The sequence below is a fragment of the Lissotriton helveticus genome, chromosome 3_1, assembly GCF_964261635.1.
Source record: "Lissotriton helveticus chromosome 3_1, aLisHel1.1, whole genome shotgun sequence".
Lineage (NCBI taxonomy): Eukaryota > Metazoa > Chordata > Amphibia > Caudata > Salamandridae > Lissotriton > Lissotriton helveticus.
This window is the reverse complement of record NC_136061.1, coordinates 757,457,545-757,485,515: the sequence shown is the minus strand read 5'-3', so window position 1 is coordinate 757,485,515 and position 27,971 is coordinate 757,457,545. Positions and strand designations below refer to the sequence as shown.

Below are 27,971 nucleotides of genomic sequence, written 5' to 3'. Positions count from 1 at the left end.
ACCAGCCGCCGCGCAGATTGTCTGCGGCCGTCCAGCTGATCACGCTGCTCCCACGTAAACCCCGCTGGGCACAGCGCGCAGCTGATCTGACGTGAGGACCGACGATCAGAACCAGCCTCTGCCAGAGTAGCGTCCTGGGTGGACAGAAGTGTGACACCCTCGCTGCTGCTGATGAATTAAGTGAGACAACAGGACCCTTTGTGCTCACAGGTCCAAGGCCGGCTTTAGCGCTGCCCAGTGCGACAATGTTAGTTGGCGCCTCCCAACGACCACCTCCGCCAAGGATTCCCTCACTACCACCCTTTAGAGTGCCCCTCGTGTCCAGTGGCGGCTGGTAGAATTTGAAAGTGGTGAGGCGCATGCAGAACGAATCAACGTATGCTGAACTGTTCTATCTGTACTGGCTGTCCTGCCTGTCACTGTTCCCATTTTTCTTTCTCGAAAAGTCATTCTGCCGATGTTACGTTTCTGTCTTGGTTTGTCTTTTTCCATTCCACTCCGTATGCCTGCCTGTATCTTACTGGTTGCTTGTATTTTACTCTACGTGTGTCTGCTTTTCTATCTCTGTGTCTGTGTCTTTCACTGTAAGCCTGTTAATGCCTTACTTTGTCACTTTCTGTCATTCTGTCGATTTCACTGTCTCTCTGAGTATCTGTCTGGTGCCCCGTCTGTCTTTCTCTCTCTACGTTGGTGATAACTCAGTGGGCCTCACAACCTCGTTCTTTTATACCCCTAAAGTAGCATATTAATGATACAAGCTGAAGATTATATTTCATATTTTATCAGGCCATTCTGATACACACATAAAAAACAGACATGCTCTTAAAATGTAAGGTCGCCGGATTTTTGCAGAGCCCCAGTAATAAGTTCATAAACCGTTTTTGCTGTGAAGGTTATCGTAAGTAAACAAAGTGAATGGGTGCCGCTGCGCCGACTTTTGCCATTACAAGAAATATTAACAGTGTTAAATAACCCGGAAACCAATGTGAAACCAATCCTCTGAAACCTCTCTGGTCAGTGGTCACCCATAAAACCTCATCATTGTTACAGTGAAAATGTGGCGTCTAGGATGCAGCGTTTATTAATTCACAGCAGTCGGGAAAAGGTGGCAGCACTTACGTTTAATCTTGGAGTATTACTATATGTTGACTCGCCACATATCGTACCTTGTGTGCACCCACACGTGTTTCACACCCTAAGCATATGCAAATGACCCCCTGACCCGTCGCGGCTGGCATGAAGGGGCGAGAGTTAATTTAATGAATAGAATTTACCATGCATCTCCTCCGGTCCCGCGAACTAACTTCTCCCCGCTCTTTTCTTTTGCCGCTCAACAGGAAACTAACTGCAGTGCCAAATCAGGAGATTGGATGCGACGAGGGCCGGGCGGCTAGCATTTGATAGGGCATGGGGCGACATTACAAAAAACACGTCACCGCCCCAACATGAGCCTATCTTTAGACGCCTGCACTAAACTAGGCATGCGCAGCATACCTAATGGGTCGTGAATGTGAGTGAGGGACAACGCTCCTCACTCACATGCGCAGTCAGATGGCCCATCTTCTGGACTCCTGCTCTAGCGGCTTGCCTGCGTGCGCTGTGCGTTGACAAGCGCACTTTCACAAGTGAAGCACAGGCCGGCCTGGAAATGTAAACAGACGAATTGTGAAAGCAATTCATCTGCTTACATTCCTGTTGCCGGCCGGAACTGCAGTGAGCAGTTTCTTTTGCGAGGCGCTGCCCCGGCGCCCCTATGGACCAGCCGCCACTGCTCGTGTCTCCATAACCGCTCTCTCTCAGATGTATTTAATTAGCGCCGCTGCCGCTGATACCGGTATAGGGTGTCAGAGCACTGAACATCACACACAATATATCACAGGTGTGTAAATCTGGGTATAGGAAATGTCCCATAAGACAGAGGACTACAAGGAGTAGGAGTCACATCACCCGTACTGGTAGGCAGGATAGTTTAAGAGTGCTTGGTCTGGAGAAGCACAAACTAAGTATTTAAAACGTAACACCTTGGTTGGGTGTTCTCTTTAATAATCAGAATTGATTTCTATCCAAATTAACCCTTTTCCAACATTAGGATAATACAAGTTTTGGGGAAAGAAATCATAACGCTTCAATATATACCTTGCAGTTTGCATGCAGGTCTTTGATGACAGTTAATAGCTCACTGTTCTATGTCAGTATTATAATTTATAAATTGCAAGTAACAAAGGATCTCTCAGACAAAAGCAGCCCCAACTGACCTATTTACATTATATGCACTCTGTGATTTGAATAGTACATGTTCTTTGCAGCAGGCATGTTAACCCTCTGCTCTACCTAACCCTGAATCAAAACTTCCACTAGACAAACCTCTGATCTCTCTACAGTTATCTTGACATTTTTATTGTTGCCTGTTTGCTGTAGGCTTCAAACCCAGCAGCAGGTGCTTTTAAAACCACAATATGCTTCAAACACGATGCCGGCCACCAGAAGTCAGCACTGGGTGCAGTCGCACCGGTCTCGCCACCCTAGGTCAGTCCCTGACTGGGCAATGAATGGCCCCTGAACACAAATATCTCTGCTCCTCACCCACCTCACCTAATCACCAGCAGATTACCTCTAACAAACTAGTTGATGGGTCGGGGTATGTTGGTGCATGGTAGTAGAGGTGGGTGAGCCAAGGGTCTGGTCTGGGTCTAAGAGCCCGTGCGAACTCAGCGCTGAAGTAGGTGGGGTGCTGATATGATAAAGTCTCTTTAAAATAAAAAAAGTGTATTTTAATGCACATAAGTGTTTTACATTAGTGTGACTGATTATATCATTGCATTGAGAGGTAGTTATTAAACGTGAAAGTTTTTAAGCATTAACTTACAGACATTTTTAACCTCACCCTGAAGACGAAGCAAACAATGATCTAAAAGACAAGTAATTTGTGATCTGTGCCCTATATGTGACCTTTATTCTTACTATAGATGGACCAATGTTATATTCTACTAAATAAACCAAAAGAGATTTTTGTACAGTGCACAACCTCAATTTACCTATTTGAAAGTGCTGTCTTATGAGATAACAAAGAAAAGGGATGTTCAGTGAAGTGAAATATTTACATAGAATCCCACTATTTGGTCAAACAAGATAGTTTTTTTTAAAAACCTTTATTTAAAGTTTCACAGGAGTATGAATGACAAAAAAAGTGAAAATAATGCAGGGACATCATAAAATAAACATAATAAAAACAATAAAAGCATACTCAGACAACAACAGTGCAAAGTAATATCGAATAGTGACAATAACGACAATGCAGCAAAGCATATCCATGAAATATGAACAGAAATGACAAATACCAAAGTGAAATCTGAAAAGAGTACCACGATATCTCAACATTGATTTATATCAAAGACATCCTACCGAGCGGACATCACTTCAATGACACACTTATGTATATTGAATAATGCCAACAGAAGGAAAACAGCTAAATAGTGATGCAAACTCCGGCACCATACTGCCCCAATGCGGAGATTGAAGGGGTTCAACCCACCCCGGTCGGGGTGATGCCGGATTGTGTCAGGGCCTCCTGGGCCACTCGTTGCCGGGAGAGGTAGTCTCGATAGGGGTCCCTTATATCAATAGTTCTAGAGGTGGGGGGGGGAGTAAAGTGCTGAACTCCTCGCAGTTTGTATTACAAAATGCTAAACTGTTTAACCATGATCGGAGAGTGGGGACCCTTCTACTACCCCAGAGCAATGCTATTTCCCTCTTGGCCAACATAAAGCCAAGCACTGCCAATTTACGAATGTTCCTAAGGAAATTTACAACATATCCCAGCAGTGCAATCTCAGGAGTAGGCAGGAGTAGGCAGGAGTGGCATAGAGAGTATATCCCCCAATGTAGCGTGAACGTCTAACCAGTATTGATGTATCTTGGGGCAAATCCATGTTAAATGTGCGAAATCTGCAAAAGGGGAAAGACATTTCCGTCAGTGGTGAGGCAGGGAGTCGTCTGTTCTATGTGCACGAGCCGGGGTGAAATACATCCATCGGAGAAATTTTAACTGCAGCAACTTATGCCGACTATTCAGGGAGACATCTGTCGTGGCCGTACAACAATATGCCCATTGCTCATCCAAAATAGAACCGCCCAGGTCACTCTCCCATTCGGCCCTGAGTTTGGAGTCATCACTAGGTTTAAGTGCAACGCATTGCCTATACAACTTGGAGATCAGGTGCGCGTTGGATGTGCTCTGTATCACTAACGTAAGAGGGGGGACATCCTCGGGGGCTAGAGGAAAGAGGGGAAACATGCCCTCAATGCTGAGCGAAGCCGGGTGAGGATAAATGTGTCCATAAAGGGGCGGTCAGTGAATCGGGCTTCCTCTGTCACAGAGAATACGTGACCATCGGGGAAAAGATCCCAGAGGGTGCCTGTTGGAACTGGGGTCACCAGTCCCCTAGGGTAGCATGGCACGAGCGGGTAGGCATCCGAAAGCACATGTGTTAAGCGATCATGCAGCACACACTCACACTGAGACAGAAACCTGGGTACGCAATAAATGACTCCACTCCAGAGCTTGTATAAAAACAAGTGATTTGTATTAAGATAAATAATCAGATAGATAGAGCAGGATCAGGGAAATCATAAATTCATTTAAAATACATGTGTCTCAAGACTTGCAATCAATATTGGATGAATAAATATCCGTTCTGCAATAAATATTAAATATTGGATCAATAAATAGTTAAATACATTTTTAGTGGGACACAGGCCCGACCTACGCCTTGCTTTTTGGTCAGTACCTGAAAAAATGCATTGATGAAACAACCAAAAACATGGCATTTGTTCCTGTAGGGTTTTCACCTATGTTTCACCAACCATAAATAGGTGAATAAATAACTGTAGGTTTCAGTCAATAAATACAGCCCTAAAGAGGCGAAAACATTTCACTAAGAATAAATATTCCATATAGCAAGGATGGGCATACCTTTTGGAGAACTTCTCATTGGGCCCAGATAACCCTTGCATTAGCCAGCACTAACTAGGAGAAAACATTGCAAAATAAATAAATATCCCCTTGTGCCGGTTTAACTGTTGCCTCAATCAGGAATAACCCTTTTAGGTAACACTCCTAGTAAGAATAAACATTAGGCAGTTCAACGGTTTAAAGGAAAACCTTCCCATTGGTTATACATCAACATTACATTCATGAAGTAACCTCTTCTCGCTGTAGGAATAAAACAATTCGTTAAGTGTAGGTCAAACATTTCCTTGAATATGAAACACCATATTAGAGGGAACATTGGCTGTGCATAACTCTTCTCCCATATTAGGAGTAAAACATCTCATAAACAGATAAATGATGTATCATAACTGACTATAGGTCAAAGTTATCACTCTCCTCACACAGGGAAAAGACTTCCTGAAAAAGTAAATGTAGAACATTTCATTTAACCAGCATTACCCATTTCATCAGGTAAGAATCAACCTTTCTTTTAACTAGGTTAAACTACTACAACACCTGAGGCTGGAATAGACATGACATGTGACCCCAGAAACATTTCACCACATAGGGTTAAGCGCCCCATTACCTAAGGCACCCAGTTAATTACTCTCTTTGAACCAGCATAGGCATTTTCATGGAGCATGAACAAGCTTTCCATTGGGTAAAGTAAACACCTTTCCTTAGGTAAGGATAACCACTTTCTGAGGCAGCTAACAGCATTCAGACAACACTGCCTTAGACAGAAATATACATATCCTACGTTTGGGGGCAGAACATTTTAGTACCTGGCTGTAGGGGTTTCAGGAAACCTGGCACTAGGCGGGATTTAACATGTCATCAAATAGGCCCTCCAGAATTGCAGAACTAACAGGACTAAACATTTCCTTTTTCACAGATCAGCATTTCCTCATGAAAGGGAAAACATTTTAGAATAACAACCCCAGTATTTCATTATGGCGAAGTTAACCCAGGCCTTAGGCAACAAGTAGTCACGTCCCCCAATCAGGGGTTAACTTTAAAGGGCCCACCAGTCAATCTGGGCCTCCGCCCAGTTCAGGTAGTGCTGGGGGCACAACGGGGCCTTCTGTGGCCTCCCGCCCTCCTCCCCGAGGATTACCTTACTCTTCGGGCCGGTCGGGCCCCTTGCGGAGGTTTCCGGCAATGTCTGGGCCTTGTGGGGCTGGTGTTTCCGCTGGTGGGGGCCCAGGGAGGGCTCTCACTCTCCTCAGGGAGCTCTCCGGGATCTCTACCCGGCTTCCGTGCTGCTCGGGGGGGGGGGCAGGATACCGCACTCCTCCAGCACTTGAGGCACTTCACTACGCTTTGCAGGGGGGGCAACTTCCACAGCCCTGCAGGCAATTCACAGCGCTCCCACAGGACACAGCAATTCTTCACCAGTCAAGCGCTTAGAGGCAATGTAGCGCTTAGGCAGTTTCTAGGTTGGCGCTTCATTAGTAGTTGCTTTAAAATAGAGGCAGCTCACAGGACAAGCCACACAGCAGCGGCAGGTTAACTCAAGGACCCCAGGTGGCGTCAGGGGGGGCACAGGGAGCGACACAGCGCCAATACCTGGGTAGTTCCTCAAAAAGTCCTGTGGTTGCTTAGTTTCTTGTTGGCATGATGTTTCTTGCGCCCTTGTAAATAGAAGCTTAGTTTCTTGTTGGCGTGATGTTCCTTACGCCCTTAGTTTTGTTGCTTGGTTTCTTGTTCCTTGAAGGGGGGAATAGTTTGGTGGCTGGTGTTCCAAGTTCTTCTCAGCCAATCCCTTCAAGTGGTCCCTGGGGGTTCCCTGCCGCGGGGTTAGGTCAGTGGGGGGGGGTACAGGATGCCTCAATACTTGTAAAGCAGCACACTAGGCCCTGTCATTCCAGCATCATAAGACACTGCCTATCCTCCTGCGTAGGTACTTCCCCAGGTCTCCCCTCAGTCCCTCTCCTCAGGAAAGTTTCCCTCCCTTTCCTTATATACTGCCAGTTGACAGTTGGTGGTGGCAGTTGGTGTCACCTCACCTCTTCCAGAAGGTTCCAGAGGCTTCCAGGAGGTTCCACCATTCTACCTGTGGACAGGCTGGCAGGCTAAGTTTATACATTGTTTGGAGGGGTTCCAGCCAGGCCCTGGCCACTAGAATGCGCCCACTAAACCACGCTGCAGCAGCAGTGGTCAGTGGCAGCCATATTAGGGGTATAAGGCACCTGCATTTTAACACTAGTTTTAAACTACACAGGGCATTCTCCACCACCCAAGGCCTTTACATTGTTGTTACCATGAGGGCATTCTGATTTAAAAGGGAAATAAAAGGCGAACATTTTTGGGGAAAGGGCCAAGTCTCACAGTGCCGATAGTAAATTTCTGCAGGGTGTGTTTTACCAACGTCTCCTCTGTAATGGGAAGAAGGGAGGCATTGGGAAGGGGCAATACCGGAGAGTAAAGCACATCGAGCCCTAAAAGTTTTCGCAGTTTAATCCAGGCCCAGCATGTGGTGGAAACGGTTTGTATATCGCGCGGGTCTCGAGGGAAGCCAGTGGGGAGAAGTGTGAGAAGCTGTCTAGGGAGAACTAAATCTGCCTCTGGACGTAAGTATGGAATACGTGCGTCCGTGTGGAACCAAGAATAGGCATAGGCACATTGGGCAAGTAAATAATACAAGTAGAAGGCCGGTACACCCAGCCTGCCCTTGTCTGTCGGCATGGTCAAGACTCTCCAGCTGACACATGGCGTGCGGTCACCCCAGACCAATCGGAGCAGAAGTGAGCGAAGTTGCTTGAAGAAGGCTTTGGTTAGGGGAACCGGTATGTTATTAAAATAGTACAAAAAACGTGGAAGCACCACCATTTAAATAATCGCAACTCTTCCGGCCATGGACAGAGGTAGATTAATCCAGCGGTTAATCTGTGTTTCCAACACGGAGACTGCAGAGCCATAGTTGAGGCGTATCATCAATGCAGTGTCTAGGTGGATGTGTATACCTAAATATTTAACGGAGTCATCGCACCATTCCAGCGGAAAGTCAAAAGATCAGGGTGCAGTGCTGGTAGTAAGTGGAAAAATTACAGATTTGTGCCAGTTAATATTTAGTCCTGAGAATGCTCCGAAAAGTATAATTTCCCGTATTAATGGGGACAGATTACAGTGGGGGTGCCTGACATATAATATCATGTCGTCTGCGTACATGGACATCAATAAAGGACCAGTTCGAAACTGTAACCCGCGCTGGAGGTGATTCTCCTGGAACTGCCGGGCCAGGGATCGAGAGCTAAAATAAACAATAGTGGGGAAAGGGGGCAACCCTGTCTTGTGCCCCGCGATAGAGGGAAGGGATCTGACAATACACCATTAAGTTGGTAGCCGGGCGGAGGGCCTGGAATACAAAAGGGCAACTGTTGCAATAAAGCACTCCGGCATGCCCATACGGCGCATGACAGAAAGGAAGAAGGGCCATTCCAGAGAATCAAATGCTTTCTCTGCATCCAATAAAATTGCCATGGCTGGAGTAACGGGGTCAATACGGTGTAAGACCGTAAATAAGGTGCGGAGGTTAAGAGATGTGGACCTATGTGGAACAAACCCCGATTGTACGGGAAAGATGATAAATTCCATCAGAAGCGACAGCCTGATTGCTATCACTTTGGCTAGGATTTTGTAGTCCGTGTTCATCAGTGACAGCGGTCTATATGAACCACAAAGCATGGGGTCTTTCCCTGGTTTAGGCAATAGAATTATCACCGCTTCACAAAACGTCGGCAGGAGGATGCCCACATCCAAGGCTTCCGCATAGACCTCAACCAGTCGAGGCACTAGAAGGTCTTTATATGTTTTATAAAAGTCAGCAGAGAAGCCGTCCAGTCCGGGGGCCGAAGAACCACGTAAGGCATCAATGGCCTCCACGATGCTATCTGTGGTAATAGAGGCTAGGAGCAACTCTTGCATGTAACGCTTCAAACAAGATAGTTAGGTTTGATCCTAGTTTTTCTGGTTTCCTATTATGCAATTCAGCCACTGGATAATAATCTTTTCCTCTCTGTTTAAACATCAAAGGGTTATACTTTGTTTTTAATTCCTGGCGTGTGATGGTAGTGTGTGGTTGGCAGGCAAAAGCCACATGAAAGCTCAGCTTATTTTTGGCTCAAGAGTCCAAGAGGGCCTTGACCTGAGCCAACGCCAAGCATCTGGCTTGAGCTTTCACTGGCTCAACCGCCTATAGTGGTGGAAGGTAAATAGCAGGACGGGGCAAGGAACGGGGTTTGTGGGATGTTAAATACTTCACCTGTGGCATGGAAAAATATTATTAAAAGTAATTAAAACAAAATCATTGGAACTGAGTGTCCTGCTGGTGTTTTCATGACCTTAATGCATACACTTCTGTGCGCCCCTCTGCAGGTTGTCACCCTCCACATGAGCCCATCTCCAGCCGCGATCGGCAGTAGGAGTTTCTGCAGGGTGGTGATGTGGGGAGGGGGAGGGGCAGGGTGGGGGGTAGTAATGTATGGTTTATGAAGATTAACAGGTAAGTAAACATAATTAAATAAAACGAATTTTGTTGCGCCCACTGCATCGCATTTGGTGATGCAGAGCGCGCAACGAAATTTGTTTTATTTAATTATATGTTTACCTACCTGTTAAACTCCGTAATCCATACATTACTACCACCCACCCTGCCCCTCCCCACATCACCGCCCTGCAGGAACTCCTACTGCCGACTGCAGCTGCCCATCTCGCCCCTGCTAAAGGCCTGCTCTGCTCAGTATTAATACTTAGCAACCGTCTCTATTTAGGCGGATGAGTCCCAATGTTTTTAACACATACATTATGGAATTTTACCTTTCTCGGACTTAAAATGTCCTCTACTACAAAGCAAGTTGAAGGGAAAATTACTTCCACCAATTTTTCTTAATTATCCCTTTTATCTGTTTCTAAATATTGGCATGTATGAGGATTAGGCACTCCTACAGCCCATACAGTAAAGTTGATTTTGCTGCCACATCACTGTAAGAATAAGCTGTGGTATAGCTCCTAACCTAATGCCACAGACACAAACGTTAGAGTTTAAGAAGGGGAGAGTGTGTACTCCGTGAAAAGTCAGTATTGTGCTTTTTGGGATAAATACCCGTTCTTTCAGATTTTCATATAGAAGACACGACTACTTCAAGTTGCGGTGTGACATCTTTATTGTTGTATTGTGAGACATGGACAGCCGACACGTGTTTCGCCCCCTAATGGCGAATTGCGCCGGGGCTTTCTCAAGGCTGTGGAGAGAGACAGATGAATTATTTGAAGTGCTAAGAGATTGCACTTGACCCCAAAGAACGGAAAGAGACCACCTGGAGTGGAGAGTGGTTGGTGTGTTTTCGATGGACGAAAACAGTAGGAGCCCATTATTTTCACTGTACTTGCAACAAGGCTCACTTTTAGATATGCACTGTATAGTTCGTGAAGGAAAAGTGCGACAAGCCACAGAGAGAGTGGTTGTGGTTACAGATTAACGTGTAGTCTTAAATAGATCCAATTAATAGATTTGTGCAAAGAGTAAGGTAGTAAATGGGACCTGAGAAGAAGTGATTTAGGGAAAGTCCAAAAGTGGATACATTCACGGGTGCCACAGACTGACTGGCCACTAAGTCGCCTGTGACAACACGGAAAGGAAACTGTGCAAAGGTCCAAGACAAAGGTAATAAAATAGAGTAAAAAATAGACATGAAAATTGACATGCAAAAACTTAACTATTTACACAAATGCAGCGTATAATACAACTGTTTCCATATTATCAAAGTTCCAAAACAGGAGTTTCAATACTCGCAATTCAATATTCTTCTGTAAGATCTGCTAAAGGATACAGACTTTTTATAACCTAGTATTGCCACAACAGTAGTATTGACAGTACGTGCATATTACCACATCAGTAGTACTTAAGAGACATGCATGTTATATGAGAGAATATATAAAGTGCATAATAAAACAGCATATTCATGTATTTAACGTTCTTTCTTTTAGTGAGTGATAGGCCATAAATCCCTACTGTTGGGGTTGGGTTGGCAAGATTAACTTGTATATTCTACACGTCAAGGTAATTTATTTTGTATTTGGATATTTAGACCCTAATGCCCTGATGGTATCTGGTGTTGATTTACCCACCGTATCCTCGTTTTTGGTTGTTAAAATGGGCGTTGTACTTTTCAACCCCATCAGGATAATGCATGTAGCATGGCGTGTTACATACATACATTGCGTTTAGTAAGTTGGAGGACAGACTGTTAAATGCGAAGTAGGGTTATCTGCAAATATCACATGCATGGTGTTTGCTACGGATACGGTCTAACCAGCTATATTTAAAATATACACGGTGTCCAAACTATCCTTCATTGGATACAGTACATGTCAGTTTTTCAAAGAAGTTTAAAAGATTGTTATTATACAAAAACAGATAATTTAACGTTGGGCTTCTTATTTGAGGCCGATTATTTAAAAACCCTGAATATTAACGGAAAACAAAATTCGAACAAATGTAAGGAAAAGCCCAAATCTGTTGGCGGATCGCGTGTGTTTCCAGAACCGCGCCCGTCTTGTTTTGCCAACAGATAAAGAAAATAACAAGGCAGCCACATTTTTTTAAACGATCATAAACCAAAAGGAGTATTTATTTACTAGGGAAGACTCGGGTTATTGCAGGGTCGCGTAAATTTTCAAAACGCGCCCGTCGCGCTTTACCAAGAAATAAACTGTTCACAAGTTAACCACGGTTTTGTGAAAACCGAGCACAGTCCCACATGGGGCATTTTACTTACTACGGAAGGCTAGTCGCTGCAGTTCGGTCCCTGCCCGCGGCTCTCGACATTCAGCATATTCATGGGTTGAATCCCGAGTCTTCCGGTAGTCTCTTACGGCCCGGAAGTTAAGGCAGAATAACCGGAAGTGAAACAAGCGCACCAAATGCTCACAGTCAGCTTTGCTCAATATAAAGAAAGCCGTGTTCCAGGCTGGGCAGTGCTACACAGGTTTATGAATAATATCTATTAATAAACGTTGTGAATTGAGACTTGGTATAACACCGAGACGTGCTTTTTTCAATTTGACATTGTACGAATTGTCCCATTTACTACCTTACTCTTTGCACAAATCTATTAATTGGATCTATTTAAGACTACACGTTAATCTGTAACCACAACCACTCTCTCTGTGGCTTGTCGCACTTTTCCTTCACGAACTATACAGTGCATATCTAAAAGTGAGCCTTGTTGCAAGTACAGTGAAAATAATGGGCTCCTACTGTTTTCGTCCATCGAAAACACACCAACCACTCTCCACTCCAGGTGGTCTCTTTCCGTTCTTTGGGGTCAAGTTCAATCTCTTAGCACTTCAAATAATTCATCTGTCTCTCTCCACAGCCTTGAGAAAGCCCCGGCGCAATTCGCCATTAGGGGGCGAAACACGTGTAGGCTGTCCATGTCTCACAATACAACAATAAAGATGTCACACCGCAACTTGAAGTGGTCGTGTCTTCTATATGAAAATCTGAAAGAACGGGTATTTATCCCAAAAAGCACAATACTGACTTTTCACGGAGTACACACTCTCCCCTTCTTAAACTCGCTTACCTTTACGAAGCTCAAGAGGTCCAGAGCTTTGAGTGTGTCTCCATTTACCTATGAAACCAGCTTATTAAGCGTTGTTAGCCTTGTAATCCTTGGACCTTCCTTGCTTTGCTAGTAACACAAACGTTAGAGTAACCAGATATAATAAGCATTGTCATGGCCAATAGGTCTCGCCTTTTGCCATATAGCACATTATCCTTGGTGCTTTACCACCAGGGATTGAAGAGCTATACAATTACTAGTTATTGGGTCATGCAGTATGATTCCAAAATACGTGTTTGCCTCAGGAAAGATTTATAGACACATTCCAAGGCTTTTTAATGCACAGACAGAAAGACAAGTGCCTTGATGCAAGTCAACAGCACTAACACATTCTATGTGCGACTGCATCACTAGAGTATTGAACAGCCTATGAAATAAAGCAGTGAAGTACTTTCTAATGGCGGAAGCGTCACATCCCTCCTCACCCAGGCCTCTATTCACCAGACACCTTTCTCCAGAGGTGTCCATTCAAAACACTGCTCACACCGTCCGTTTACCAACAAGCCCCCCAACCACGCCCTCTGTCCCACCCCCCTGGGTATAGGAGCACTGGACATAGCTACAACAAAAGTCTCCCATTTGCCAGGTAGAGGGGAAATAATGAATAAACAGGGACAGCACCAGCATTAAATAATCTCTGCGCACCTAGAAACAACAAAATTAACCTGACGTTGTGTAATGTAACTTGCGCTTTTGTAAAACGCTCTAATACCTTTGAGTCATTTGAGTTTGCGCTCTATAAAAATGCCCCAAAACATTTATCAGACTTTTTGTAATGTAACTAACGCTCATGTTAAGGATTCCAACACTTTCGGGTCGCTCGAGTTTACATTATATCAACAAGCGTCAGAGAAAATGTGACAGGAGTTGCCCATGCTTTGCCCTTAATTGTGCTGCAAGTTTGGGATGCTGAAGGTCCTATGACCGAGGCTCGCTAAAGCAACAAGCAGTGAAGCAGGAAGGAGTTGAGGGAAATCCTCGCACTTTGAAGTCAGAGAAAATTAAAGAGGCAATTTCGAAAACAGCATCTGAAGCGTCTGACATTTCATCTCAGCATTTGCATGGTACGGGGAGATTAAGTGACGTCTCACATTTAATCTTGGTATTTGTACGGGACGGGGAGATTAAGTGATGGGCTTCGAAGCTGAACCACCAAAGATGGGCAAACCGTGACACAAATAGGAATAGAAGAAAAATATAGTCCCCCAAATGAACACACAAACAGAGAAACATAATATTAACAGTAATTGGGCTGTGCTCTGTGGGAGGAAACCAAACACAAAAAGGAGGGACAAAGAGAGAGGATTAACCCCTAACAAGCAAGTATTTTTGAACGACAATCGAAGTGACGATTAAAAAGGCAATGTGCAGGCTGTAAGCCCACAAAGTGAATACAGCTTGTCTCCAAGAGACAGCGCACGAGCTGCCTAGGCTCAACCTAAAAACAAGGGGTCAGACCACAGTGATAGAAGACAAACAATTGACACCTACTACTGTCATAGATTCGTAAAGGGAATTATTTGAAACCATCACATATAGAACAAAATGGAGTACATTCAGGTCACCTTTTTAAATCTTAATACAGCAGTATTGTGCACATTTCAATTACAACCTGTCAGAGAAAAACACATCAAAATAATGCTTTCATTAGATAAACTGCCCCTTTGTCCCTCTCCAGACTGTGTGTTAAAGTCTAGAGGAAGGCAAGCAAACCTGTACCTTACCTGAGGGTATTCTTGTATGCTTACTGAACCCTCTTAAATAAATAATGAACTAAGCAGCACAATAGGGTAGTCTTCAAGTCAATAACTCACTGTGGAGGTGTGATGTACAGAAAAGACTGGAAACAAAAGCATTCATTGCATTGTTTTCTAATGTGCTTGCACACAAATGAGCCTCTCTTCAAAATTGGGACAAGCATTTATTTTATTGAAAACTGTTGGAACGTTAGAATAAACCTTGAAAACCTAGAACCGTTCAGGCAAATTCTGTATGCCTGGGCACCACAACAAACGTACAGTGCCACAACCCTGAACCACTGACCATCCACAGCACTGAACGTGGTGCTTTCCATTCATGCTGTAACATTCCTGAACATGGTGGTATGACACTTGTGACTGGACGTGGAGGAACACTTCAATAGAGTCTACCAAAACAAGTGGCCCATAGGCAAGGATGCTGTTTCAACATCACTAAAAATGATACAACAACCCCAAACAATGTGTACTTCTTTAATCATTGCTCAATTTCAAACCGACAATTGAACGATACCCTGTGTGACCTGTTACATATTAAACATCTGCCTATGGCCACCTACCAATGTAAAATGCAGTAAACATAGGACATTTTTTCATACAGTCATAGATTGTCTTTCGTAATACTGTGATAACACCAGGACTTTCTGGAAAGAGGTTTGGCAAGGAAGTCTTCCAAAAAACACCCATATTTAAAGGACATTGGGGCCCTTGCACCTTCCACTGCAATGGTGTTGGTTACCAGCTGTGGATTTTTCCTGTCTTACCATAGAGGCCTCTTTCAGACTCAGCATGGATAACAGCTTCACCACCCTGCTGCAGCCTGCTTAAATCAGTTCTTCTAGGGATCCGCTATTTCTCACTCTGCCTCAGTTTTCATTTTCTTGTATTGTGTCAAGTCTAGGAGTTGGGGTCCCAGTCTATACCTTGGCCATATTCTTTAATCACCTAGGTCTAGTTGATACAAATTCTTGAGAATTCCTCTAGAACTGCAGGGGTGGGATCTCAGACCCATGGTGCAAAGACTCAGTTCAGTGCGTGCGCTGAATTAGAGCTGTCCAGCAAACTGATGCACTAACACAAACCCACCTAGCTATTCTTTGCCCAGGCTAGTGTTTTCAGGTTTCTTATCAGCAGCCTCCTTAAAGAGGTTCAGGGATACTGTGGAAATCCAAAACAATGTGCTTGTCTTGCAACAACACACTCAAACTTAGCACTAAGAAATCGGGACTATAGTATTAAAAGTTTATTTTAAAATCCTTAATCTTCTGCAGATAAAATATACGACAATGGCACAGAAGGAGAATACAATTGTTGTCATTAATGAAAACAATAAGAAATTTTGAAACATTATTTTGCACGTTTAAATTGCATCCTAAACCCTAATGATATTTCTAAACCCTATGCTAATGTAGTAGGCTAAACCATCATATATATACCTGCCTGTCAAGTATTTGAAATGGAGTGCACATCATACCTTTTGAAACAGCAAGGATGGCTGTTTGTTATCAGAGTCCTGTCATGGAAGAACAAGCTCATGCTTTACCAAGGACAGGAATCCCCGCACGACTGCCCTCTTCTCCTATAGTTGGCTCGCCTGATGCATCTCTCCGATTGAGAGTGAAGTCTGTATTGGGAACCAGCAAACCAACAAATCAGCATGACCTCTGGCGATAATCTTTGGGCAAAGACCTCTCTAAATTAATGGTAAAAAAAATGGATTTTAAAGGGTTTTTGTGACAATATTTTCAAAAGAAATCTTTTTGGTCTAAACCATGGGTACTCACAACCTTTTTCTCGGGGGCCAAAAGTACAGTCTGGTTTGTGGCCGAGGGCCGCACAGATGAGGCTGCGGATGGGGACAGGAGGGGTGAGGTGAGGTGGGGGCGACAGGGGCATGGCTACTAAAGTAACAATAAATCTTCAGTGTACAGGGCAGAAATGCAAGGGCCCTGACTGTATGGTTGTGATCGTGGGGTGTAGGCGGACCGGAATAACAGGCGTGGAGGCCGTATGTAGTGGGCTATCTCTTAGCCGATTTTTATTGTCAATACACAGTTCGGGGGGAAGGGAGGACAGAGTCTTGAAGCGATGCTTGGCCCGATGTCGAGACGATGGCTCCTCGCTGATGGTAGGTGCTTGGTTGGAAGGCGTGTTGAGGGCTTCCAGAGGGGCTGGTCGGATGAACACCGGAATGGTGGCTCCTCAGAGGTATGGTAAGGAGAGAGAGAGAGGGCCGTTAGTTCTTATAAACAGAACTACTTAATGCCGTCTACCTTCACCAGGGTGTGTGGGACTTCAGGCGACCGTGAGGTAGGTAGGGGGGTTCAAGAGAGGGAAAGAGGAAGAAGGGAGAGGGGCAGAAGGGTGACTGAGTGGAGGGCAAGTGAGGGGATCGTATATACAAACGTGCCAGTGACTACAAACGAGATTATATACAGATTTCTACCGTGCTGGTGCAAGGTGGGGGATGGCCTACTGTACACTCTACTATTTACATTAAACAAGGGGAGTCGGTACTCACTTGGCCCGCCGCAACTCTCCCGCGAGTTGCGGCCGCTCTCCAGCCTCCTCCACCGGACTCCACCAGTCCTCGGTCCAGACCTCGTCTTCTTCGTCCGTTTCACCGCTCGGCTCCCGAAGTTCTCCGCACGCTGTCTCCTGCCACGAGTCTTCCTGCTTGAACACCCTGTTGTCTTCAGTTCCGTCTTTTCTGTGCTCCGCCTCTGGATGGTGGGAGGGACTTCTGGGTTCGCGGGAGAGTTCTTCCGGGATACCGCTCATTGCGATTGGTTCCTGTAACGAGGGACAGAGGGGTGGAGTCCGGGTAGCTATGGACGCCACAGGATCGGATGTCGGGACCCGGGACCTTGAGGGAGGGCGCGGCGTTGACGAGGTAGGGGTCGTGGCCCTTTCACATCCCCTTCCCCTAGCTGTCCTTCTTGATCGGGTTGGAGGGAGGGGGTATCGGGATAGGTAATCGGCGTTCCCCTGTTCAACGCCTTTCCGATGTAAAGTCCTGAACCGAAAGGGCTGTAGGGATAGGAACCAACGAAGGACGCGGTCATTGTGTCCCTTATTGCGAGCCATCCACTCCAATGGGGCATGGTCGGTGTATAGGATAAAGTCTCGTCGGTCCAGGTAGTAGCGGAGGCTCTCTACTGCCCATTTGATGGCCAGAGCCTCCTTTTCTACTACGGCGTAGTTCATCTCTCGGGGAAACAATTTCCTACTCAAAAAGAGGATGGGTCGTTCCTCTCCGTTGTGGTCTTTTTGAGAGAGGACAGCCCGTAAGCCCTGTTCTGAAGCATCAGTCTGGAGAATAAAGGATCGGGAATAGTCCGGGCTGATGAGCACAGGACCAGACATCAGGGACTGCTTAAGGGTGTTGAAAGCGTGTAGCAAAGAGGGGTCAGGTTGCCTTAGTGCCTCTTCCGTCTTTGTAGACTTCTTTAAGAGATCGGTTAGGGGTGCTGCGGTCTGAGAAAAGGTAGGGATGAATCTCCTATAGTACCCTAGGAGGCCTAAAAATGCGCGAAGTTCTTTCCGGGTTTGGGGAAAGGGGATGGACTGTATGGCGGCAATCTTATTGCTTTGGGGTCGGATAACTCCCTCGCCTAACAGATAACCCAGGTACTTGACTGTTTGGGCCGCTAAGGTGGTTTTGAGGGGTTAATGGTGAACCCATAGGAACCCAGGGATGAGATGACGTCTTGTAGGTGGCGTAAGTTTTGGTCCCAATCATCACTGTAGATGATTATGTCATCCAAATAGGCCCCCGCGTATTGGGAAGGTGGCCGTAACACCTGGTTCATGGCCCTTTGGAAAGTGGCGGGGGCGCTGTGAAGGCCGAAGGGCAACACAGTGAACTGATACAGTCCTTCGGGTGTAGAAAATGCAGTTTTCTTTTTGTCTTCATGTCTTAAGGGGATCTGCCAATAACCTTTGCATAGGTCGAGCGTGCTGATATACATGGCCTTCCCTATGCGTTCAATCATCTCGTCAACACGAGGCAAAGGGTAGGTATCAAAGGACGAGATCTTATTGACCTCGCGGAAGTCGATGCAAAACCTGATCGACCCGTCAGGTTTTGGCACCAACACAGTAGGCGAGTTCCAACTGCTGACAGAGGGTTCTATGATCCCCATACGTAGCATCTGGGCTATCTCCTCCTTGATAACAGGTCTGCGGGCCTTAGGGACCCGATAGGGTCGCTGACGTACTGTTTTACCGGGCTCTGTTAGGATGGCATGCTCAATGACAGTCGTGTGGCCAGGGTAGGAGGAGAACACCTGTTGTAACGACTTCAAGGTGGTACGGAGTTCCTGTTTCCGGTTGTCCGTCAGATCTGAATCCATACAGACCTCATAGGAGAGGACCGGTTCTGGTACTCTGCCAGAGAGAACGGGACGAGAACCTACCCATTCCTTCAATGGGTTCACGTGGTATATCTGGGTGACTTGTCGGGTAGGGTCTGTTTCTATCTCATAAGTAACCGGCGTCACCTGCCGTAGGACCGGGAAGGGGCCTTGCCATTGACCCAGCAATTTGTGGTCTGAGGAGGGCATCAGGAGGAGAACCAGATCACCGGGAAGAAAGGACCGTGGTTTTGTGCCCTTATCATATTGTTGTTTCTGGTTCGCTTGTGCGGTCACCATGTTCTGCCGCACTATGTCTCGTATCTCACCCAGATGGGTTCTGAGGTTTTCAACGTACTCAGGGAGGGGTCTGGTTCGATCAGGTTCGGCCTCCCATGCCTCTCTGGCCATGTCTAACAGGGTTCGCGGGGGTCTCCCATACAATAGCTCATAACTCTGGACTTTGCAGCGAATCGCAAACAGCGCTAGGGGTAACATCTCCTCCCACCTCTTGCTCTCCAGGGCCAATAATTTTTTCAGGGTAATCTTGAGGGTGGCATTGTAGCGCTCAACAAGGCCATCCGTTTGGGGATGGTAAGCGGAAGATCTTATCTGCTTAATGCCTAATTGGGAACATACCTGTTTCATGAGGGCTGATACAAAGGGGGTCCCCTGATCCGTCAGGATTTCCCTAGGGAAGCCTACCCTGGAAAAGATAGAGACTAGAGCCTTGGCTATGGTCTGGGTGGTGGGTTGCCGTAGGGGTATAGCTTCAGGGAAACGGGTGGCGTAGTCGACGAGGACTAAAGCATACCGACACCCGCTTCTGGACGGTAACATGGGGCCTATTATATCCATCCCCACCCTACTGAAGGGTATGTCAATAAGGGGTAGGGGTTGCAGAGGTACTCGGGGGGGGGGGCGATATCTACTGTTCTTTTGGCAGACCGGGCAGGCACGGCAGTACTGCTTTATTTGCTGATAGACGCCTGGCCAATAGAATTTTTCCAGGATCGCCTGTCCGGTCTTCTCATCACTGAAGTGGCCCCCCAATAGGTGACTGTGGGCGAGAAACAATACCTTATCGCGGAAGGGCCCCAGGATTATTAACTGTGGTGTTTGTTGGGCCCCCCCCCTTTCTGTACAAAAGGTCGTTCTTGTTATAGAAGTATGGACCGACTTGTAGGGGATCCTCATTGTCCAGTGCACGTCCCCATGCGTCCTGTAGGATGGGATCCTCCTGTTGTGCAGCACGGAATTCCCTGTCTGTTTCCCAGGGGTGTTCCTCCACACAAATGGGGAAAGCCGTAGCATAGTTCCTCTTCTCTTTCTTCTTTTGGGTTTTCGTTTTGTACGGTCTGGCTGTTATTTCTGTGGATGGATGGTGGTGGGGAAACGGAGCTTCCGACCACCACTTTTCTAAGGAGGTGGTAGTGTCATGGAGAAGACGGGGAAGACCAGGGTAGTCGCTGCCCAGTATCACTTGCTCAGGAAGAGTGGGTATAAGACCCACAGTCAGCGTGCTTCCGTGATCCATAGGGTGTTAAACCCTTATCCGGGCGGTGGGGTACAGTTTCGTATCACCGTGTACGCACTGAATGGCTACTGTACCAGTCACTGGTCCCACCGGGTTAGGAAGTTCCTAGGGTCGGAGCACGCTCTCTCTGTCAGGGCTAGTACCGGGTGTCCATCGATTCTCACGGGGCAGCGGTATTTGGAAGGGGTGGTTTCCGCAGGAAGGCAGACAAAGTTCCGTGCGAGACCCACCTCCATCGGTTCTTCTTTCTGGGGGCATATTCGGGCAATGTGTCCATATCCCCCGCAGTGATAACATTGAGGACCGGGTGGAGGTGGTCGAGGCATAACAGGGTAGGGAAAAAGAGGAGGGGGTTCCTGTTTCTAGGGTAAGAAAGGTCTCGGGGTCCGGTTGTGACCATGGGGTTGGGGTCGGTGTGTATGTTCCTCTTTTGGTTTCTGATAGTCTTGTGCTCGACTGTAAGCGCTGGCGATCTCTATAGCGTTCTCCAGGGTGAGGCGGGCATGCTGACAAACCCATTTTTGGGTGGTAGGGTGAAGAGAGGCTAAAAACTGTTCCAGATAAATCTTGGAGAGTATTTCTTCTTTTGTGGCCGTGGAGGAACGCAGCCAACGATCGGCCAGATCCTTGATACGAAAAGACAGGGCCCGAGGGGTTTCTTGTGGCCCTTCTTTGGCTTGGCGTAGCCTCAACCGATAGGTCTCATCGTTGATACCCAGGCGTTCTAGGATACAGGTCTTGATGTCACCATAAGGGGTCTGTCCCTGGATATTGGCCTGTTGGTATGCCGCTTGTAACTCGCCTGTCAGCAGAGGACCCAGATAGTGACCCCAACGGTCAGGGGGCCAGGCAGCGGCTTGAGCCAGTCGTTCGAAATTAGTGAAGAAGTAGTGCGGGTCTTCTCCCGGCACATGCTTTTGGAGAACCACCGAGGGTAGAATAGTGGCAGGTCTTTGTTGTCCTAGGACGTCGGTGAGCTTGCCTAACGCTTGGTCCTGGGCTGTGCCCTGGCCTTTCAGGACGTCATGTAATTGTCCTCGGTCGTCTTGAGGAACTGCTCCATCATCTTCCCAAGTTGCTCCTGGGTCTCCGCCAGTTTTTGAACAGCGGCCTCCATGCTTCCGGAGGATCCCACTTCTGACACCACCTGTGATCGTGGGGTGTAGGCGGACCGGAATAACAGGCGTGGAGGCCGTATGTAGTGGGCTATCTCTTTGTCGATTTTTATTGTCAATACACAGTTCGAGGGGAGGGGGAAGGGAGGACAGAGTCTTGAAGTGATGCTTGGCCCGATGTCGAGACGATGGCTCCTCGCTGATGGTAGGTGCTTGGCTGGAAGGCGTGTTGAGGGCTTCCAGAGGGGCTGGTCGGATGAACACCGGGATGGTGGCTCCTCGGAGGTATGGTAACGAGAGAGAGAGAGGGCCGTTAGTTCTTATAAACAGAACTATTTAATGCCGTCTACTTTCACCAGGGGGTGTGGGACCTCAGGCGACCGTGAGGTAGGTAGGGGGGATCAAGAGAGGGAAAGAGGAAGAAGGGAGAGGGGCAGAAGGGTGACTGAGTGGAGGGCAAGTGAGGGGATCGTATATAAAAACGTGCCAGTGATTATATACAGATTTCTACCGTGATGGTGCAAGGTGGGGGATGGCCTACTGTACACTCTACTATTTACACTGAACAAGGGGAGTCGGTACTCACTTGGCCCACCGCAACTCTCCCGCGAGTTGCGGCCGCTCTCCAGCCTCCTCCACCGGACTCCACCAGTCCTCGGTCCAGACCTCGTCTTCTTCGTCCACTTCACGCTCGGCTCCCGGGGTTCTCCGCACGCTGTCTCCTGCCACGAGTCTTCCTGCTTGAACACCCTGTTGTCTTCGGTTCCGTCTTTTCTGTGCTCCGCCTCTGGATGGTGGGAGGGACTTCCGGGGTCGCGGGAGAGTTCTTCCGGGATACCGCTCATCGCGATTGGTTCCTGTAACGTGGGAGAGAGGGGTGGAGTCCGGGTCGCTATGGACGCCACAGGATCGGATGTCGGGACCCGGGACCTTGAGGGAGGGCGCGGCGTTGACGAGGTAGGGGTCGTGGCCCTTTCACAATGGTGCATGTGGCGGGTATGGTCACAGAGCTGTGGTGTATGGGGCAGGGATGTCAATGCCCTGTGCTGTAAGGTTCATGAGGCACTAATGGTCGATGAGATGTAGTGTATGGGGCAGGGGCAATGTACTGTATGAGGCACTGATGCATCACAGAGCTGTAGTGTACGAACAGGGATGCGAGGGCACTATACCGTGCATGTGATACGGCACAGATGAGTCCAGGGGCTGCGTTTTTAACTAGGTATAGATCGGAAGCAGCACTGCATGTGGCAGGAATATTAAAGCCCTGGATCTGCATCTTTGAGAATAACAATGACAACTTGTTTTTGTCAAGCAAGATTAATCTAGGTTGGTTAATCTTACATGTAAGAGTCTACTCTTGCTAGTTCGGGGATGCCCTTTGAGTTGCTGGTCGAGTTGTATAAATGTAGGTCCATTCATTTCATTAATTAATTCATGGTTGCCACCAATCTACAGCTGGGACTGGAATCAATTATTAGTCAACTTCGTCCTCACGAAGGCACACGTCACTGGGTCAAACTTGGACGCATTCCTGCTCACTGTGTAAAACGGGAACGCAGTGGCTAGCGTGGTGCTACCGACACGGTACCTATAATCACACTAAATGTCACTGAGCATCTGGGGTCCCTCTGTGAATGATTAATCAAGTGGGGGGAGAAGGAGGAGGCTGTGATCAATTCAGCTTCCTTGAAGTAATACTCAATTTCAAATAGGGAATGGATCACTTGACCCGAGTAACCAGGGTTTGCAACGTTTTGATTAAAAAACCCTCATTCATGTTTATAGGTCAGTGACGGTATATCTTGGTTCTCCGCCAGGTTTAAAAACGTGACCGCATCATCATAGGGCTTATTTTTGTATGCTTATCTCCGTCCGGAGGATGAACCACTGGTTATTGCAGAAGTGATCAGAAACGGGTGAATTTCTAGTGCTCTAGTGAAGTGAATTTAAAAAGATGGCCTCGTATATCCTAGACAATATTTTAATTAGTTCTAAATCGAGGTAAATAAAAACAGTGTGGTGCGCGAGAAGACGGGTTATCAGTCTAAAGCACTCCTAGTGTCCAAAAAAAATAGGTCGACATGTTTCAGCCCTTCTGGTCGCCCATGCGGGCCGGTGGGGGCTTTCTTCAGGAATTTAAAGAAGTGATGGTAGCTATGTAAATTGACACAGCAACCTGAGTAAACTGCTTAGAGTTCACGCTTCATTAGGAAGGTCTTGTAATACCTGTTTTGTAAAAAGGAGAAAAAAAAGATGGTAGCTCGGAACTAGCATTCGTTATATATGTCTATAGGTTATGCTAATCATGCGTGCTGTCTTTAAAATGTACACATGTATTTCTGGTGCACTGTGGAGAGAAGAAGTAACTAGAAAATGGCAATTCTTTATTCTCATCAGGGGGCCAGTGTGATAGCTGGCCTCAGCAGACTGGTGTAATTTCATGCGGTTAGTAGGTAATGTCTTTAATACACATAGCGATGTGGCACCGGTAGGATCGCAGTAGGTACAGACTATTGGTGTGTAAGATTACAAGCCAAAAGGTATGTTATTCACAATAAATACAAATATGTATCCCGCACTTGCCCAGGATGAACTTCCCCCTGAGCGGGTTGTTTGCGGGTGATCGGGTGAAGTGTGTGCAATTACGAGGGCACCCAAGGTGCGTGGGCGAGCGTGGTCAAATGAGGGTAAATCTGACTAGAAGACATTACATAGAGCTTAGCGCGCCGGAAGTGTAGGTCTCATGCAGTGCGTCTCATTTCAGGCGCGTAGTGTATACCAACATACCTCAATGTCAAGCGTTACAAGCGGTATCTTCTCTTCTTCAGAGGCATCCAGATAACAGACCAGATGCATTCATTGTTCAATGTTTGGAGGTAGTTCTTTTGAACAATTTTTTTGAGTTTGACGGATTGCTGTACAAGCAAGTGAAAGGCACGAGCATGGGAGCTTCCTGTGCTCCAAGTGTAGCGAACACATATATGGGAGAATGGGAAAGGAAAAATGTTTACAATGAAACCGCCCCTTTTTTGAAAATGATTTTTTATGGAGACGATTCATTGACGATATTTTTTTGGCGTGGTGATGTATTGCAACTTGAAGAGTACATTTTATGGCTCAATGCAAGCGTCAAAAATCTGAAGTTCACCTCGAATTACGAATTAGTAGTAAGGTAGAATTCCTTGATATAGTCATTGAAGGGAATGAGGGAACTCTTAAAGTTAGCTTATTCCGTAAACCAACTGCAAAAAATACCATACTCCAATTTGGGTGTTTTCACCCCCACTGCCAAAAGGACTCCATCCCCTTTGGGGAATTTCTCCGTGTTCGCCGCAATTGTACATCGCTATCTGATTATTCCATCCATGGGGATTTATTGAAAGATCGGTTGATTAAGCGGGGCTACCCACATCGTTTGGTCCGCCAAGCATTTAAGAGAGCGAAATATTATGACAGGGATGCTTTACTTAAACATACGAAACTTAAGTCCAATGAAAAGATAACCTGTGTCATAAACCATTCGCCCCTAAACTATAAGATCAAAAACGCAATAAACAAGAATTGGAGAATCCTAGACGTAGAAAATGATGGACAATTTGTTAAAACATTGATAGCTTATAGACGGAACAAGAACCTGAGGGACCGGCTGGTCCACACCAGAAGTATATCAAAAGTTCGAGAGCTGCAAACCACCCTGACAGGTTTACCCCTGATACAGGGAAATCACAGATGTGGCGGCTGCCATGCCTGTGAATCTGCTCTGGTAAGGGACACCATTCAGTATAATGGTGCCAATGTAAAATTGAAGTCTTTCACTAATTGCAGGAGTAAAAATGTTGTTTACTTTATTCTACGCCCGTGCGGTTTAGCCTATATAGGCGAGACGGGACGGGAGTTTAGAATAAGGTTCAGCGAACACAAGTCGGCTGTGAGGACCAGTAAAGGGATAGCACCATTAGTACAACATTGTTTAGAATTTCAGCATGTTGAATCTGACCTGAAGTGGTGTATATTAGAAAAGGTACAACACAAGAATGGGGAATTGATGGAAATAACTAGGAAAAAACGTGAGAGTTATTGGATTTTTTACATGGATAGTGTTCGGAAAGGCCTCAATGAGAGTATTTCCTGGTATGTAACGAAATAGTGACAATCAATAAAAATCTACTGGCATGTAATCACCGTTAACTCTCTGGACGAGATGGCTCATATAGAAGCTAAATTGGGTTTGATCCCTTTTTACACTAAATAATCTATATCAACTTTATTAGTGTAATTGTTGGAAGTTGAGGTACAACATATGAATATGACCGATACTGCAAAGAAATTACGTCATATTATGCTCTCTCTGATCCCAGAATATAATATCTACATCGGATACTAACATCATACTACACGAACAAGACAAGGATAAAATATAAGCCCCATTAATTAACATTAGCCGAATAAAAATGAACACACAGAAAAATGATTTTGTGTCATCTTGAATATGTCCTGCTCGTAATATTTTTGGTTGTTTACAAGAATAGCAATGAATGCGGAACCTTATAATCACATTTTACTTTAGGTAAAAGATAATATCAGCATTAATCTTCTTCACTAGTTTAGATAGCCAAAAAAAGAAATAAGCGAGAATGTTATTCCCGTTTAAAAATGGCGTCCGTACTCTAATTAGTAACACGCAGAGTATGAAATGACATTCTATTTCTGATTCCCAGCCAAAGAACAATTTGATGAGTTCAATAGGATAATCTGTTCATTTACTGTTAAGTGTGTAGCTTCATAATCATATATACTATGCAAACAGTAACAATAAAAGTTTGAAAAACAACACTTAGAAATGGCGGCGTATTCGCTATGGAAAGCTAGGTAATTAACAACTCCCCATACGTGGGCGCGGAAGGCGCGCAAATGACGTTATTTAAACCCACGGATAATGAGCTTTCTGGTCTAAGTGAACGGGCGGTGTTGTTATCCAGGAAATACGAGATGCAAACGTGGGTAAGAACCTCGAGTGGAGGACATAGAGTAATTCTGAATGCACGCTTAAGTATGGTCTATTGAATTGAGAGCACAAATGTTTTTTGAGAAATAGTAAGGCATTGGCTCTTCATGGGTACGCCTTTACTATTGGCAATACGAGTGTTCCCTTCGAACAGAGACATAGGTTAAATACATGTCTTCTAACAAACTAGTGAAATAAAGTGAGAATATGATCCCTGATATTGACTCGTCTATATGTAACTGGCAATACGAGTGTTCCTTTCGAACAGAGACATAGGCTAAAAACATGACTCCCAATAAACTAGTGAAATGAAGGGGGAAAATGATCGTCTATATATAATATATGGAATATATAAGGCTTGCACAGAAGAGTATAAAATGTATTAAGTTAACCGCAAATTTATAACAAAATCATTTGCTAATATTACAACCATTGATATTGTTACAGCGTCAATGGATGTATATAATATTGTGAAACATTGGTCTTCAACTCCGTAAATGATACTGGAACAACACACCATACGAGGTTAGTCGACTTCATGTGATAAAAAACAACGGCGTATTCAAAATTGATAGGGAAATATAGTGAGTATCTGCTTGTATTTTTGATTAGATCTCTATGGCAATAAATGCGAACTGCATGAAAGGAGCAGCTAATAAAGAGTTAAAAGAAAAACAAGAAGCATTAGGATTTTAAATACGGTAAGCAGATCTGCAACATAGATGTAGGATACTTTATATTCAGATATAGAGAGATTAAAAATAAATCTTCTAATATTGTCACAGGATGTACTACTTAACCGACTGAAGTGATTCTCCATAGAAGCCATCGCCCAATACTTGTGCTAGGGTAAGATGAATTGTCAACAAATATGAACCATTTTGTGAGTAGGGTGCCAAGAAAGTCAACTCCTTGTGTAGTCCAAATAGGTGCTACTCCTCTTTCTCTCTCTATCTTTGAGTCACCTTTTAGAGTTGAATAAGGATGCTCATGTAGCTTGTCTCGTGATAAGTACTCAACCATGCAGATTGGTCAATGTGGTGTTATGTCATAGGCAAACAACGATGTAGATAATGTACAAAGATTGATGTATAATATGTAAATATTGATAGTCCTTCATTAATTATTGTGGATATAGATGTTTTTTCTCTATAGTATTGAAGCACATTTATTTTGCACGTGTATGACATAGATACATTGTATTTTATTTGTAATTGCAGATATCCATACAGAGTGCACAAACTGTTGTGGAGAACTTTGTTCTGTCAAAGGTCCTGAGGAAGGTGGTCCTATCCCACTGAAACGCGTCGACCTAGCGTGACAGTTCACATAAAGATCTGTGACTCCTTAGATACGGAATGAAGAGTCTATTTTGAGTGAATGTGTTAGGATGTGTGTTGTAGTTGTACGAATGTTATGGTGTGCTCTTTGTATGGTATCATGTATATAGAATTGATTCTCTCTTTTTAATTGTTTGTACATGTAATGTAAATGTTATCTATGTATTGATCTAAAAATCTTCTTTCGAGATATGAATTCAAAATGAAAAGTATAGAAATATATATATATAAAAAGATTTTT

General features: G+C 45.4%; 1 long non-coding RNA gene across 1 annotated transcript; it reads left to right on the top strand.

The window, feature by feature from the left end:
- The first annotated feature begins 31 nt into the window (after window positions 1-31).
- Window positions 32-27,971, top strand: LOC144824737 (uncharacterized). Its single transcript, XR_013609088.1, has 5 exons — window positions 32-350; window positions 26,838-26,915; window positions 27,003-27,091; window positions 27,176-27,239; window positions 27,611-27,971. It is a non-coding gene; the product is annotated as an uncharacterized LOC144824737 (long non-coding RNA).